Below are 16,555 nucleotides of genomic sequence, written 5' to 3' on the forward strand. Positions count from 1 at the left end.
TCTCCAACCAAATCTCACTTTGAATTGTAATAATCCCCATGTGTCAAGGGTGGGGCCAGGTGGAGATAATTGAATAATAGAGGCGGTTTCCCCCATGTGGTTCTTGTCATAGTGAATAAGTTTCAGGAGATCTGATGGTTTTATAAATAAGTTACCCTGCACAAGCTCTCTGGCCTGCTGCCACGTAAGATGTGACTTTCTCCTCTTTTGCCTTCTGCCATGATTGTGAGGTCTCCCTGGCCACGTGGAACTGGGAGTCCATTAAATCTCTTTTTCTTTATAAATTACCCAGTCTCAAGTCTGTCTTTACTACCAGTGTGAGAACTAATACAACACCCAGTAATCTCTTTTGCCATTTCAAATCATTTACATTTTTTTTTCCTACAGAGCAATGGAAAAACTTTTGGAGACTTTTAATCAGGAGAGTAATATGACCTGATTTACATTTTGAAAACATCACCTTTACTGTACAGTTGATCTTTGTATGGCATAGGTTTGAACTGTGCAGGTTCACTTATATGTGGATTTTTTTCAATAAACGTATTGGAAAAATTTTTGGAGATTTTTGACAATTAGAGAAAACTCGCAGTGAACTGCATGGCCTATAATATTAAAAAAATAAGAAAAAGGTATGTTAGAAATGCATGAAATATATGCAGATACTAGTCTGTTATCATTTATCATATCAAAATATATGCAAATCTATTATAAAAAGTTAAAAAATCAAAACTTGCACACACAAACACAGATCATACATGGTGCCATTTATAGTAAGGAGAAATGTTAAAAAAGTAAACACATATTAAATCATAACTGCATAAAATAACCGTAGCACATACTATACTACTTTTATAATATAATATATGCTTCCTCTCCCACCTCCTCTACCTCTTCCACCTTTATCACCCCTGATACAGCAAGACCAACCCTCTCCTTTCTCCTTTTCCTCAGCCTACTCAATGTGAAGATGATGAGGATGAAGACCTTCATGGTGATCCACTTCCACTTAATGAATAGTAAGTATGTTTTCTCTTCTTCATGATTTTCTGAATAACATTTTCTTTTCTCTAGCTTTCTTTATTACAAGAATGCAGTATACAATACACATATCATACAAATATGTGTTAATTGACTGTTAATGTCCTCAGTAAGGCTTCTGGTCAATAGTAGGCTATAAGTAGTTAAGTTTTCGGGTCGGGACTCAAGCGATCTTCCCACCTCAGCCTCCTAAGTAGCTGGGACTACAGGCATGCAGTACCATGCCTGGATAATTTTTAATTTTTTTTGTAGAGATAGGGATTTGCCATTTTTCCCAGACTGGTCTCAAATTCCTGGGCTCAAGTGATCTGCCTGCCTTGGCCTCCCCAAAGTAATGGGATTACAGGCATGAGTTGTTTTGGAAGATTCAAAAGTTATACATGGATTTTCAGCTGCACAGGGTGTCAGTGTCCCTAATCCCCTCATTGTTCTTCTTTCAGTCCATTATCATTGACTAATAATAAAATATTGTGTCTTTTTCACTATTATGTTCCCAGTGTCTAGCACAGTTCCTGGCAAAATGATTAATAGCCAGAAAATGTTTGTTAAATGAATGAGAAAACAAATGGACTTTGATATGGTTTGGCTCTTTTCCCCACATAAATCTCATCTCAAATTTTAATTCCCATAATCTCCATGTGTGGAGGGTGGGACCAGGTGGAAGTAATTGAATCATGGGGGCTGTTCCCCCCTGCTGTTCTTGTGATGGTGAGAGTTCTCATGAGATCTGATGGTTTTATAATGGGATCTTCCCCCTTTGCTCAACACTTCTCCTTCCTTTCACCTTGTGAAGAAGGTGCCTTCCTTCTTCTTCACCTTTTGTCATGATTGTAAGTTTCCTGAGGCCTCCCAAGCCATGCTGAACTGTGAGTCAATTAAACCTTTTTCTTTTATAAATTACGCAGTCTCAGGCAGTTCTTTATAGCAGTATGAAAATGGACTAGTACAGACTTAGTGACTGAAATAATGTGGAAAGCTGAGTGGATGCTGAAGCTATTTACAGAGTAAGAGAATGAGTTGGAGTAGAATTTGAAAGGAAAATAGCACTGCCTTTCTTTAATGCTTTTCGATACCTCTGTGAGAGAGAGATTGGTTAGATCTTCATCAAACCTGCTTCCTCATTGGAACACAGCTGGAATCCATTTCCTAGACTGCCTCATGGTCAGATGTGGCCATGTGACTGAGTTTCAGCCAATGGAGTATGAGTAGTAGGGACTCCAGGACTGGCTCATTCAGTCTTCTACCACACAATCTTCTTCCTCTTTCTTCTTCTACTGGATGGATATTGACAACCAGAGTCATTTTGGAAACCACATGTTCAAGCTGGCAAAACCTCCATCAGCCCAGAAAAGCAAGAGGTTCATCAGTATTTTAAAAATAAATGGTATTTTAATTTAGCATTTACTTAATTTTTTTCCCCAGTTCCATTGTTTACATTTCCATGTTTTTCTCACAATTGTAAGCCTGCAGTGCAAAGCTTCTCAAAGGGGTTCTGTTAGCATTGTCTCTGCAATTCTTTATTGTGTGGGGTTGTGCTGCACATGACAAGACACTTAGCTCCTGGGTTTCATCCACTAAATGCCACCTATGCAACGTGACAAAGAACTTCCCTCAGTTAACAATGACTTTATTTTTTATTTATTTATTTTATTATTATTATACTTTAAGTTTTAGGGTACATGTGCACAATGTGCAGGTTAGTTACATATGTATACATGTGTCATGCTGGTGTGCTGCACCCATTAACTCGTCATTTAGCATTAGGTATATCTCCCAATGCTATCCCTCCCCCCTCCCTCCACCCCACAACAGTCCCCAGAGTGTGATGTACCCTTCCTGCGTCCATTTGTTCTCATTGTTCAATTCCCACTTATCAGTGAGAAGATGCGGTGTTTGGTTTTTTGTTCTTGCGATAGTTTACTGAGAATGATGATTTCCAATTTCATCCATGTCCCTACAAAGGACATGAACTCATTTTTTTATGGCTGCATAGTATTCCATGGTGTATATGTGCCACATTTTCTTAATCCAGTCTATCATTGTTGGACATTTGGGTTGGTTCCAAGTCTTTGCTATTGTGAATAGTGCTGCAATAAACATATGTGTGCATGTGTCTTTATAGCAGCATGATTTATAGTCCTTTGGGTATATACCCAGTAATGGGATGGCTGGGTCAAATGGTATTTCTAGTTTTAGATCCCTGAGGAATCGCCACACTGACTTCCACAATGGTTGAAGTAGTTTACAGTCCCACCAACAGTGTAAAAGTGTTCCTGTTTCTCCACATCCTCTCCAGCACCTGTTGTTTCCTGACTTTTTAATGATTGCCATTCTAACTGGTGTGAGATGGTATCTCGTTGTGGTTTTGATTTGCATTTCTCTGATGGCCAGTGATGGTGAGCATTTTTTCATGTGTTTTTTGGCTGCATAAACGTCTTCTTTTGAGAAGTGTCTGTTCATGTCCTTCGCCCCCTTTTTGATGGGGTTGTTTGTTTTTTTCTTGTAAATTTGTTTGAGTTCATTGTAGATTCTGGATATTAGCCCTTTGTCAGATGAGTAGGTTGTGAAAATTTTCTCCCATTTTGTAGATTGCCTGTTCACTCCGATGGTAGTTTCTTTTGCTGTGCAGAAGCTCTTGAGTTTAATTAGATCCCATTTGTCAATTTTGGCTTTTGTTGCCATTGCTTTTGGTGTTTTAGACATGAAGTCCTTGCCCATGCCTATGTCCTGAATGGTAATGCCTAGGTTTTCTTCTAGGGTTTTTATGGTTTTAGGTCTAACATTTAAGTATTTAATCCATCTTGAATTAATTTTTGTATAAGGTGTAAGGAAGGGATCCAGTTTCAGCTTTCTACATACGGCTAGCCAGTTTTCCCAGCACCATTTATTAAATAGGGAATCCTTTCCCCATTTCTTGTTTTTCTCAGGTTTGTCAAAAATCAGATAGTTGTAGATATGTGGCATTATTTCTGAGGGCTCTGTTCTGTTTCATTGATCTATATCTCTGTTTTGGTACCAGTACCGTGCTGTTTTGGTTATTGTAGCTGTGTAGTATAGTTTGAAGTCAGGTAGCATGATGCCTCCAGCTTTGTTCTTTTGGCTTAGGATTGACTTGGCATTGCGGGCTCTTTTTTGGTTCCATATGAACTTTAAAGTAGATTTTTCCAATTCTGTGAAGAAAGTCATTGGTAGCTTGATGGGGATGGCATTGAATCTATAAATTACCTTGGGCAGTATGGCCATTTTCACGATATTGATTGTTCCTACCCATGAGCATGGAATGTTCTTCCATTTGTTTGTATCCTCTTTTATTTCATTGAGCAATGGTTTGTAGTTCTCCTTGAAGAGGTCCTTCACGTCTCTTGTAAATTGGATGCCTAGGTATTTTATTCTCTTTGAAGCAATTGTGAATGGGAGTTCACTCATGATTTGGCTCTCTGTTTCTCTGTTATTGGTGTATAAGAATGCTTGTGATTTTTCTACATTGATTTTGTATCCTGAGACTTTGCTGAAGTTGCTTATCAGCTTAAGGAGATTTTGGGCTGAGACAATGGAGTTTTCTAGATATACAATCATGTCATCTGCAAACAGGGACAATTTGACTTCCTCTTTTCCTAATTGAATACCCTTTATTTCCTTCTCCTGCCTAATTGCCCTGGCCAGAACTTCCAACACTATGTTGAATAGGAGTGATGAGAGAGGGCATCCCTGTCTTGTGCCAGTTTTCAAAGGGAATGCTTCCAGTTTTTGCCCATTCAGTATGATATTGGCTGTGGGTTTGTCATAGATAGCTCTTATTATTTTGAGATACGTCCCATCAATACCTAATTTATTGAGAGTTTTTAGCATGAAGCATTGTTGAATTTTGTCAAAGGCCTTTCCTGCATCTATTGAGATAATCATGTGGTTTTTGTCTTTGGTTCTGTTTATATGCTGGATTACATTTATTGATTTGCATATATTGAACCAGCCTTGCATCCCAGGGATGAAGCCCACTTGATCATGGTGGATAAACTTTTTGATGTGCTGCTGGATTCAGTTTGCCAGTATTTTATTGAGGATTTTTGCATCAATGTTCATCAAGGATATTGGTCTAAAATTCCCTTTTTTTGGTTGTATCTCTGCCCGGCTTTGGTTTCAGGATGATGCTGGCCTCATAAAATGAGTTAGGGAGGATTCCCTCTTTTTCTATTGATTGGAATAGTTTACTTTCAAAAGATAATGTCCAAGACATTATTTATTCATCCTTTTATTTTCCATAGCAGTTAGCACAGTGTCTTTGAGAGAATGAACATAGAGTAGGAAAAGGAACTTAAAGTTGGAAAGAATGGGTGCCAACTCCTAACTCTATCATTTATTAACTGTGTGACTTTTGGTAAGATTTTTATCTCTCCCTTAGCTTCTGTGTCTTCATCTATAAATTGAAGTCAATCGAATCTACTCCACAGGGCAATTTTAAGAATTAAATAAATAATGTAAGTAAAAAAAATTTTTGCACATATTAGGTGTTTAATATATTTTTGTTTCTATACTTCCTTTACTCTCATTTAAATTAAATAAAAATCCAGAAATACTTATTACAACATTATTTCTTCTAGTAAAGTTTGTGGCTCAAATCTTTTTGAAGAAAATGTGTATGCGTGTAAGATTGTGGGTGCGTGCATGTAATTGGCATGAGATCTAGAAAGGTAAGTATGCAGCCAGGCACCATGGCTCACACCTATAATCCCAGCACTTTTGGAAGCTGAGGCAGGAGCATCACTTGAACTCAAGAATTCAAGACCAGTATGGGCAACATAGTGAGACCCTGTCTCTACAAAAAAAATAAAAAATAAAAATAATTAGCTGGATGTGGTGGTGCATGCTTGTAGTCCCTGTTACTCAGAAGACTGAAGCAGGAAGATCGTGTGAGCCCAGGAGGTTGAGGCTGCAGAGTTGTGATTGTACCACTGCTCTCCAGCCTGTTTGACAGAGCAAGACTGTCTCAAAAAATAAAAAGAAATAAAAGGTAAGAGTGAAAAGATAAACAAAATATTTAACACAATACCTCTGTTTTTGTTATATTATTTAATTTGCTTCAATAGCCAACATAGCATAAATGACTTTTGTAGTCTGAAAAGAAAAATTCAAGCGATAGTCTAAAAGCACTTTTAAACCAATTGAATTGGATTGGAAAGCATAGTGCTTCTCACTTGGTATGACAGCAAAGAATGGGTTGTTTCTGACTGACAGATTTTCAGTTTGTATTTTTGGTTTATTTTATTTTTAGAGTAGAAGTTAAACGAGAAGAAAATGAGATCTTTCCAAGGCTTCCTGAAAGAAAATGAGAAATACGTCATTGGCTCTGAAAGCACAAATGTGATGAAGCTGAGACCAGGCCTTGCAAGGAAGGCTGATTGACAGGATGTGAAGCTGATGCAGGGCCATTTGTTGGGGTGATACTGCAGAGCACCAGCTGGGTCTGTAGACAGAGGCAAGTAATGACAGTGCTGCCTCTCACCTCTCCCATCTTGTGCCTTCCTGTGTGCCTGAAGTCAAGAAGACTTTACTTGTGTTTGGGGCCTTCTCTAAGTAACACGAGGCAGTGGCAGGGATGGGGGCAGCAGAACAAGAAAGAAGCATCCTGTGACCCAGGAAGACAGTGGCCTTGGCATATTTGTCTACAATTTAGAAAATCAGGATCTATGTACCTTGCTTGACTCATAGTAGGTATTCAATAAACTGTTGTACTTTCTTAGAAAAAAAAGCAATGAATAAATGCATCCACTCGATATCACCCTTCTGACAGGAAATAATGTCTATGTGTGCATATAGGTTTTGTGAGATGGGATGGGTGACACAAGACCAGGATAAAATATGGCATGAACTGATACATGTTTAATTGATATTGTAAATCAATTATTTTTTTTTCAAAAATGGATAGAAACTAGAGAGTTAGGAAATGACTGCCAATGTGAGCTGCTACTAAATGCATTAAAGAATTAAGCAATCTTCTTAGAACTTTCCTGAGATATGAGTATGAGATATCCTGGGTGTAATGAGCCACATTGCTTTGAGGTTTCCACAGTCCTGTGTAAATAATTACACAAACAAAATCTTAGCCATTCGATTATTGATAACAAATACTTATCAAGTTTCATTGCATGAACGCTAATGCCTTTTGAGTTGCTAGGCATTTCTTAAGTAGGGAGGCAATGAGGCACTTAAGCAACATGGGCAGGAGAGAGAATTCATTGCTCCCTTTACACATACTTCAGGTGCTTCTTGAATAGAAGTGACAGGATTTGGAATGGTGACATGAATATTTGTTGTCCATCAATCAATTTCTCAGAGCACATATTGTTTCTGACAGCATCTTCCCAGATGATGGAAACCCACTTTTTTACATTCCATATTACAGCATTTCATGGATCCCTTTCCACATAGTGTTCACATGGGAAAAACACACATTACAATGCTGTCTAGTGATAGATGTGCACCACAAAATCATCACAGGGCTGAGTAATTCCAAGAGGGGTTGAACATTTGTGACTGGAACTTTCTAGATTAGAAAATAAATACATTTGTTAAATCAAACATTTTGGTGAGACCAGAACCTGGCCACTTCTTATGGATGATAAGTCTGTATTTTTTATTTCATGGCCAGATTTCCTATTCCTGGGATCTAATTATCCCATGCATAGTGCTTCCGGCAGAAGTACAGAAAGACAAACAGCCTCATTTAATCTATTTGATTTCTTTTCTCCACTCCCTCAAGGTACAGAGGCAAATTCCAGTTTAGTAACCAAGACCTGAGTCATCGAATAAATAACTCAATTTCTCATCCTTGTTCACTGAGCCAGTTGTATAAACAAACACAACGTTTTTTTCTATGTCAAGTGTGTGAACGGGTTTACCGGGACATTGCATTCGGAAATTGCATAGAGATGCTGAAAATCATTCAGGGTGAAAGGAACAGGGAGAATGGTTACATAGCCAATGTCCAAAGCCTAAAATATATCTCTGGAGATTAGTTTTCAATGCAGATACAGCAGATTAGTTCTCAAATTAAAGAACTAGGATCTATTAATTAACAGGTAAAAGCAACTAGCATAGAACTTTAAGGTTCTATGCTAGTGCATAAGGCACAAGGATAGAAATCATTTTGTTTGAGATAATTTGTTGAATAGATATGGTTGGAGCATGCATTTCTTTGTTCATTGAACTAAATATTTTTGAGTGCTTAGAATGTTCCAAGCCCTCTACCCATAATAAGGATATAAAAATGAGTAAGTCCGAATCTGGAAGGCCGAGATGGGTGGATCACGAGGTCAGGAGTTCGAGACCAGCCTGGCCAACATAGTGAAACCCCGTCTCTACTAAAAATACAAAAATTAGCCAGCCATGGTGGTGCGCACCTGTAGTCCCAGCTACTCGAGAGGCTGAGGCAGGAGAATCACTTGAACCTGGGAGGCGGAGGTTGTGGTGAGCCAAGATCTTGCCACTGCACTCCAGCCTGGGCAACAGAGTGAGACTCCATCTCAAAAAAAAAAAAAAAATTACATAGTCCAGTGATGCAATGATGAAGATAGGCTAGAGGCATTATGGAATCATCAAGAAGAGGCAACAGCCCAGCTGAGAGGGTTCCTAAAGAACATCCCACAGAAGCTGGTGCCCAGAAGGAGGCTTATAAAAAGTAGCTAGATAAAGAGCTGGGGATAGGAGCCGGGGCTGAGAGGGAGTAAGGAGGAAGGCAGTGAGAACTATTACTTCTCCTTCCTGCACTTACTCAAAGGAGACCTGTCTACCGACTCAAGTTTCCAGAGACAAGACAGTCAGTAGCAGTTTCGAGAGAGCACAAGCTGATGAAATGGTGCCTGCCATCTCTACCTGAGTAAAAATAGCTACCACATGTCCCTTGTTCGCCACGTGGTAGACACTGTGCTAAGTGCTTTACATACATGGTCCTCCTTAATGCTTACAGCAACCCTAGCAGGTTGGTATTTTTTTCTCATTTTACAGATTGGAAAACAGAAGGTCAGAGATGTTAGGTAACTTGCTCAAAGTCACACAGAGAATAAGTGGAAATTAGAAACCTTGATTCAAGCTGACCTGACACTAGATTCCTCATTATTTTGTTCTGTAGTGGTTTTAAGGTGGGGTCACTGACTGAGAACCTAGCAGGTCAGATCACTGTTTAGATAACTGAAAATACTGATATCTGTCCTCTGGATTTGTCAATTGTGTGAAAATGTTATTGAGTGAAATTAATGACTGTCAGGTAGAAGTAGAATTGATCATGCTCTATATGATGAGGATATAGACATAGTACATAACAGGTGGCAGCTAGAGGAAGACAGATTGAGTCTCAATTTGCAGAATTTGCCAATTATTTGAAGCTCCTAATGATGCATGGACTTCCTCAAGAAAGAAATCTATCTATCTATCTATCTATCTATCTATCTATCTATCTATCTATCTATCATTAAGAGAGTTCAAAGCATTGGTTCACACGTTGTGGAAGCTGATTAGTCCAAAATCTGGAGAACAAGCTGGCAGGTTGGAAACTTAGAAAGGGTCTCTAATGTTGCAGTCTTGAGACCAAATTCTCCATCATGGAAAGTGTCTACATCAAGCTTGAATATTGCAATATCATAATGCAGAATGTAATGAAAATACAAGCCTCTCCGGGGTGTCTGATGTAGTATTCCCTTTGGCGAGCCCCAGGGTGCCTGCCACTCATGTGGTTTCTTGCTGAGAAGGGTTTTTTGTTTTTTTTGTTTTTTTTTTGTTTTTGAAACGGAGTTTCACTCTTTTTGCCCAGGCTGGAGTGCAGTAGCGCGATCTTGGCTCACTGCAACCTCCGCCTCCCAGGTTCAAGCGATTCTCCTGCCTCAGCCTCCTGAGTAGCTGGGATTACAGGCACCTGCCACCATGCCCAGCTAATTTTTTATGTTTTTAGTAGAGACGGGGTTTCACCATCTTGGCCAGCTGGCCAGGCTGGTCTCGAACTCCTGACCTCAGGTGATCTGCCCGCCTTGGCCTCTGCTGAGGTTTTAAGCCACTCACCCCCTATAGACTGGCCTGATCCTCGTAAGGCTAGAGCTGAAGCTTTCCCTTAGGTGGAGATTCTATCTGGGAAAGTGATACATTCAATCAAGAACCTTATTTTTTAGAGTCTAATATGACATACAGAGAAACAGAGATTTCTATAGCGAGGCAGAATAAGACACACAGAGAAGGCACAAAGAAGTAGAAGTCACAAGGCAAACAAGCTGAGAGTTAGAAGAAGGCTTGGGTAGCAAAAAGAGTGGAAAAGAGTTCACTGGTAGCGCAAGAAGCAATGTTAGCAGTCAAAATTTCCCGTAACGGTGGAACCCAAGAGTGGAGAAACAGATTTCCTGGCTTTCCCAATCAGTAAATTTGTACTGAACCCATTTCTTTAGGTAGCGTTAGGCAGAGAGAGGACCTTATTACCATACTCTTTGGGCTTTCATATGAGAAGGAATTTGAACTTAGTTCCCTAGAGATTCCCCTTCAAAATATATTCTCCCAACCCAGTCTGCTTTTAAAAAATCCTTTCTAATATTTGGGTATTTTCTATCATCATCCTGCACAATGCACGTATATCCTTATTTCTTGATTCATCCACTGTAGACTGTATATATTACCATTTGCTCTTGAGAAACATATATTTTTATATAAAAGTTTTAAAATTCTCCACAGTGGCAAATAAGAAGAGTTTAAAAATGATCAATGCAATCATATTAAATATAAAGAATATTCAGAAAGGCTATCTCTCCAGGCACCTTTGTTCTTCTAGTGGTAGAGAAATAAACTAAAAAGGGGGTAAGCACATTCTTTTTATGTGATTACTCTCTGTATTTCCAGCCACGTTCTTCCCTGCAAAGAATGGGGGTACAAAACCAGTAATGGTTTCTTCTCTACAAATGTATTTCTTCTCTGCAAATCCTTTGTTTACGCATTTACATTTTTTAAAAAATTATTTCACCAGCAGAATCATTCCTGTAGAATTTTATCTTACTATAGACATTCAAATTTGCTGCAGGCATGCAGCCTAGACAAATTGGCTGTGACTCTTTTATGCAAGCGTAGATGTCTTTGAAATCCTACTAATGAAAGAACTGAGAATCTGGGTACGGGCCACTCTAGATTCATCACTAAATTCTGCCTGTTTTCAAAATAAGCAGCCTATCTCTTGCCCTGCACACTTTCATAATCATTGCTAGTATGCTAAAAATCTGCTTATCCACTTCCTCTTCTAGGTTAAATCACAACTTCTCTGAGAAATGGCAACAGAACTGTCCTTTGGCCTTCACACTCCCCATACTATAAGTACTGAGTGCTCAGCTCATGTAGGCGGTCTATCTTCTGATGACTTCTAAAGTCAGGTCATTGGCGATGCCAGCTCTGGGGTAGGACAGGGGCAAAACCATATACTGGCCTTGAAGCCATATCCACCAAAGCCCTCTATTTACACAATCATAGCCTGAGGTGAGCACTAAGATAAGCCACCAGCCTATGCATTTACCCTTCCTGCTGACCTGGGGTAGTAAGGGGAATAGAGAAATGCGATAGACAGACATGCAAGAAGTATACTCTAGAGTTTTCTGCTATGGTATTCTGTGTTTTCATAGATTCTATATTTGTCTATTTGACATTCATTAATTATAGGACCAAACTAATGGCCAAATATATTTATATCTTCCTTGTGATTCAGTTTTCATAGGTGCATGAAAATCATATTCTAAACCCTCCAACCAGTCCTGGATCTATACCCACAACCACCTTCTTTAACTTTTACATACCAAGAAAATATTTCCCCTGCCCTAAATCAACCAGGTAGGGCCTAGTACTAAACAACTAGGGACAGTCCCTATGCCCCAAAGCCTGCTGAAATTATTCAAACTAATGTATCTTAAGCTGTTTCCCCTGCCCTGCCTTGCTTTTCCCATGGAAACCTCACTAAAGGCTATAGCCTTACTCCCACTTCTCCTATCAAACCTGCTGCTTCCCGTGAGGCCCTGCACAGCACAACATGCCTCCTCTCAGGAACTATAAAAGCAATAAATTATTTCCATGGCATTAAATTCTCCATGTTGTCACTCAGTCACCTTTATAAATTAAGACCCAGGCACACGCAAATTAAATCCTATGAATGAGTCAAGTAGCTCATTCACTTAAGTCTAAAATGAAGAATAAAACCCCAGATTCCAGAAGAGTACCAGCTGTGCCCTGCTTTGCTTCCTCCCCAGCGATCTGGAAGGCATGTACTTACAGCAAAAGTCACTAACAAGCTAATGACGTCTATGTCACATTTTACATAGCTTTAGTCTGCTGCCCAATATTCTAGTCCTTTCAATCCAAATCTATCAATTTAACACACACACACAAAGGGCTGAGGTTAAGACAGTAAGAAGACAAATTTTGTTCTCAAATTGGTGCTTGGGGCCTGAGCTCAAAAAGTTATTTCCTGCACAATTGATCACCCCACCCTGGTCAACTTGTCAGGCAGCAGCACTAATAGAATGAAGGGAATGTTCCTGGAGCAGCAATGGGAGCAGAGGACCATGAACTAGAGGACGGTTTAGCATTCACTCAAGATTCGCACAGTATTTTTACATATAGGAAAGGTGAGCGTGCAGACAAGACTAAATTCACAGTTAACATGTTTAGTCTTGGATTTGTGTTCTACATTACAGTCTTAAGAAGCTATTCTCTTTGCAATTTATATCCCTGGAGAATAAAAATGAATACCTAGAGACAATGATTGCTAGGAATGCTGGGGGAAAGCTCAGTAACCTGACCTCACTCCATATGAAGATTCTCAGACCTATATAAAAGGAGACAATTGTCTTCTGCCCTTTGCCCAGGTGGTGTTTTGAGGCCTGATAATATCTGCAGGTTTTTTTAACTTTGATTTTAAGTTCAGAGGTATGTGTGCAAGTTTGTTACATAGGTATACCCATGTCACAGGGTTTGTTGTAAAGATTATTTCACCACCCAGTTATTAAGCCTCACACCCATTAGTTATTTTTCTTGATCCTCTCCCTCCTTCCTCTGGAAGGCCCCAGTGTCTGTTGTTCTCTATATGTTCATGTATTCTCACCATTTAGCTCTCACTTTTAAGTGAGAACATGTAAATATCTGCGGATTTTACCAATGATATTTTGTAAGAAAAGGTCCAATTTTAGGCATAATTGGAGTCAAGGGCATGTGGAGGATGGTAGGATGGAAAAGTGTTTGTAAACCTTTCCCTCAGAAATAAAAGCTGAGAAAGTAAAAGTGGTGTTTTAATAGCCAACTCTGAGGGAGCCTGAAAAACAAAACTGGGTCCATGATTCTAGAGTGCATTACTTTTCCATAATTGAATAATTCCCAGGAGTCAGATGTAGGTTTGAATCCTGGCTCTGCCATTTGCTACGTGACCTTGAGCAAATTGCTATGTCCTCAAATCCTCAATCTGTAACATAGGAATGATAACACCCTTTACAGGAGACAGCAATGTAAAGCACTTCACATTGTTTGTACTTGATAAATACAGTTGACCATTGAACAACACAGGACTAGGCGTGCTGATTCCCACACAATAGAAAATACACACCTAAATTTTTACTCCCCTCAGACTTTAATGTTAATAGCCTACTGTTGACCACAAGCCTTACCCATAACATAGTCTATTAATACATATTTTATATGTTATATGTGTATATACTGTGTTCTTATAATAAAGTAAGCTAGAGAAAAGAAAATGTTATTAAGAAAATCTAAGCAAGAAAAAATATATTTACTATTCATTAAGTGGAAGTGGATCATCATAAAGGGCTTCATCCTCTTTGCCTTCACATTGAGTAGGCTGAGGAGGAAGAGGAAGAGGAAGGGTTGATCTTGTTGTCTCAGGAATGGCAGAAGCAGAAGAAAATCCACATGTACGTGGACTCGCACACTTTAAACTTGTGTTTTTTAAGTATCTACTGTAGTCCTCACTATTATTTGCAATTTTTAAAATGTTTTCTGTTTCTTTGTGTTCTTTGCCTTTGAACACAGAAAGGTGTTCAAAGAATCAGTTCCTCTCTGGGCTCCAGCTTAGAAACTGTACTTTCAAATATCAGCTCTGGAACTTGTGGGCTGGATGGTTTGGGGATATTGATGTAACTCCTCCTCACTCCCTGTGCTCCTTGTTCCTGTAAAAAGGGAATAATGCTACTCCAAATGTTTTGGGAAGACCAAAGGCACTAACACACATAAAGTACTTCCACCGTGTCTGACTTCTCTTGGCAGGTCATTCACCTCACTGTTCCTCAGTTCTCTCCCTTGCAACAAGTGGATAATGATGTGCTTACTTCACTTAGGTGTGTAAGGAGTTTAATTGACTTAGCATGTGTAGTAGACCTAGAAGAGTCCTGGGACATAGGAAGTGCTCAGTAAATGGTGGTTATTTATTACAGCAAGTGCTCAGTAAATAAGAGCTAGTACTGAAAAGGAAGATGATGATGATGATGGAGAGGAGAATGGGTGAATTCTCTGGTGCCTCTTGTAAAGAGAGCTGTTCTGGAATGTGACAAAGGTTTGAAACTGAGAAGTATATGTTCTTCCTGTGGAGCTCTTTGCTTGAAAGTCCCACAATGCGAATATTGAGAGACTGACCACAAGGAGCGCGGGTGAGGGGGTGAGTTCGGTAATTCAATTTAGAGAAAACATCACTCTTCAAATACTTCCTCCAAATCTATTATTCTTCTAGTCCCTGCTTCAAAGTTGCAATGAAGTCATTCTTGACTTTCTTGGCTTTCACCCTTATCATCCCATATTCAATTAGTCACTAGGCTATATAATTCTACCTCAGAAGTGTCCCGAAATTTACTCTCTCCTCTTTTATTTTGCTTGAATATGCTCAGGGTTTCTAACAGCTCCCTTTCAGCCATGCCAGCTCCTTATAAAGATCTGTCCTTCTCAGTTGATTGTACAGACCCTGCCCTGCCACCTGGCATGTCCCCTCCATGTCATCTTGCCCCCATGGCAGAATCTCTGCCATGCTCTGTGCCCACATGCTGGGCCACACTCTGTGCCCACCTCCCCATCCTATGTCCTTGTAATAGCAAATTATTTTTTGCTTCCCCAGTGATATGGTTTGGATGTTTGTCCCCCCTAAATTTCATGTTCAAATGTAATTCCCAGTGTTGGAGGCAGGCCCTGGTGGGAGGTCTTTGAATCATGGGGGCAGATCCCTTATGAATGCTGAGGGTCGACCCCTTGAGTGAGCTCTCGCTCTGAGTTCACATGAGGTCTGGTTGTTTAAAATTGTGTAGCACCTCCCCTGTGTCTCTCTTGCTCCCACTCTCACCATGTGACACTCCTATTGCCCTTCACCTTCTGCCATAATTGGAAGCTCCCTGAGGCCCTCACCCTATGCAAATGGTGGTGCTTTGCTTCTTGCATACCCTGCAGAACCATGAGACAATTAGACCCTTTTCTTTATAAATTTCCCAGTTTCAGATATTTCTTTATGGCAGTGCAAACACACTAACACCTTGAGGTTATCACAGGCTGGATGAAGACACTGGTTCTTCTCGGCCCGTCCCCAAAGCCACAAACCAGTTTTACCCACTTCTAAACCCAAGGTTTCCTATTAGGAATTCAGCTTCTGCCAAAGCCGTGGGCCCAAGCCTGCATGCCTCTATTGCTGTTTCATCTTTTATCTTTCCAAATTACTGTAACTGTTTCCTCATGAGTTTCCAGGGCCTCAGTTTCTCCCCATTCCAAGCCTTATCTACTCTGCTTCCAAAGTGAATGTCCTGTTTTAAAACCTCCAGCATCCACTGACTTCTCACTTTCTGGTGAGTCAAATGCTGATCCCGCCACTGCATACGAGAGCCTTCTGAGTCTCTTCTGACCCCCCAACACACTAACTTTCTTGCCATTTCTGGAGTATACTCATCGCTTTAGGACCCCACCTTAGCACACCTGTTTGATCTGTTCTGCAAATCTTTCTTCTACTTGACTTCCTTGCAGGTTAGTGGATTTCCCATTAGCTCAAATGTCTCCTCATTTTAAAGCCTTTCCTGACTCTTCCAGAAAGAATAAGGCTTTTGCTCTTCTATGTTCTCATAACTTTCTGTTAATTTTGCCTTTCAATATTTATTTCATTATACAATTATTTTAATTTTTGCACTATTTCATTCAAAAATACATATTGAGTGTTTACCAAGAGCCTGGCACTCTTCTGAGCTAAAGGGACAGAGTGAAAAACACAACAAACTGTCCATGCCCTCAGAGAGCTCACATTCTCAGAGAGACAGACAGTAAACGTGTGACAAACAAATAAACAAGGCATGTAAAAATTGTGATAAACACTGAGGATAAGATAAACAAGATTAGGTATTAGTAATTAGGGAAGGACATCTATATTGATAGATGCAGGCTGTGAGGGTAAATTTTATGTGTCAACTTGACTGGATCACAAGGTGCCTGGATATTTGGTTAAACATGACTCTGAGTGTGTCTATAAGGGTGTATACAG

Source organism: Pongo abelii, chromosome 1 (genome assembly GCF_028885655.2).
Source record: "Pongo abelii isolate AG06213 chromosome 1, NHGRI_mPonAbe1-v2.0_pri, whole genome shotgun sequence".
In the NCBI taxonomy this organism is placed as follows: Eukaryota; Metazoa; Chordata; class Mammalia; order Primates; family Hominidae; genus Pongo; species Pongo abelii.